The sequence below is a fragment of the Perognathus longimembris genome, chromosome 13 (assembly GCF_023159225.1).
Source record: "Perognathus longimembris pacificus isolate PPM17 chromosome 13, ASM2315922v1, whole genome shotgun sequence".
In the NCBI taxonomy this organism is placed as follows: domain Eukaryota; kingdom Metazoa; phylum Chordata; class Mammalia; order Rodentia; family Heteromyidae; genus Perognathus; species Perognathus longimembris.
This window is the reverse complement of record NC_063173.1, coordinates 27,226,806-27,227,692: the sequence shown is the minus strand read 5'-3', so window position 1 is coordinate 27,227,692 and position 887 is coordinate 27,226,806. Positions and strand designations below refer to the sequence as shown.

The window sequence follows — 887 nt, the reverse complement described above, 5'->3', positions numbered from 1 at the left end:
ATGACTGAGTCAGTCAGCAATGCATACTGGCAGGTGAAAACTTAAGAAAAAGGATACCAGTAGTGGAAAGCACCACCGAAACTCCTTGGTTTACTAGACCATGGTGTGAGAATCTAACATTTACAAGCATTAAGTATTTGCAGGTCCAGAAAGATTTCTACTATTTCTGCTGGCCTGGACAGAAATCAGTCTGAAACAATAATTCATCTGGTAATAGAAAAGTAGAAACACTTAAGCTTACTCTTAAATTGTATATAAACACAAAGAAGATAGGAAATTAGCTGCTAGCATTTTAAGTTTATTTTTTGGACAAAATAGTCTATTAATAAGCATGCTAGTGCTCACTTTGGAAGCACATACACCAAACTTGGAACAATGCAGAAAAGACTAGCATGGCCCCCACAGAAAAATGACACACAAATTCATGAAGTGTTCCATGTTTTTCAGATGCATTGTATTCATAAACTAATTGGTTGAATGGTAACTCCTTTGTGCAAGTAAAGATAATAAAACTATAATTTAAAAATGAACACACCAAATTTTAGAATTATATTGTACTATCAGCTTATAAACAGATTTGGGGGAGGGTTTGGTTGTAGGGCTTGATCACAGGGCCTGGGTACTCTCCCTGAGCCTCTTTGTGCACGAGGCTGGTGCTCTACCACTTGAGTCACAGCATCATTTCTGCTTTCTGAGTGGTTAATTGGAAACTAGAGTCTTTCGGAGACTTTTCTGCCCAGGCTAGCTTTGAACTGTGACCCTCAGATCTCAGCCTACTGAGTAGCTAGGATTATAGGCGTGAGCCATTGACACCCGCAGAATGTATTTTTAAATCTTATTTTTAATTAAAATATAGCATTCTGCCTTGTATCTTTTTTTGGAGAATC

The 887-nt window shown here is 37.7% G+C and overlaps 1 non-coding gene across 1 annotated transcript; it reads left to right on the top strand.

Moving 5' to 3' along the window:
* Positions 1-337: 337 nt before the first annotated feature.
* LOC125362827 lies at positions 338-444 on the top strand. The gene has a single exon (XR_007213129.1). It is a non-coding gene; the product is annotated as a U6 spliceosomal RNA (small nuclear RNA).
* The last annotated feature ends 443 nt before the right edge of the window (positions 445-887 follow it).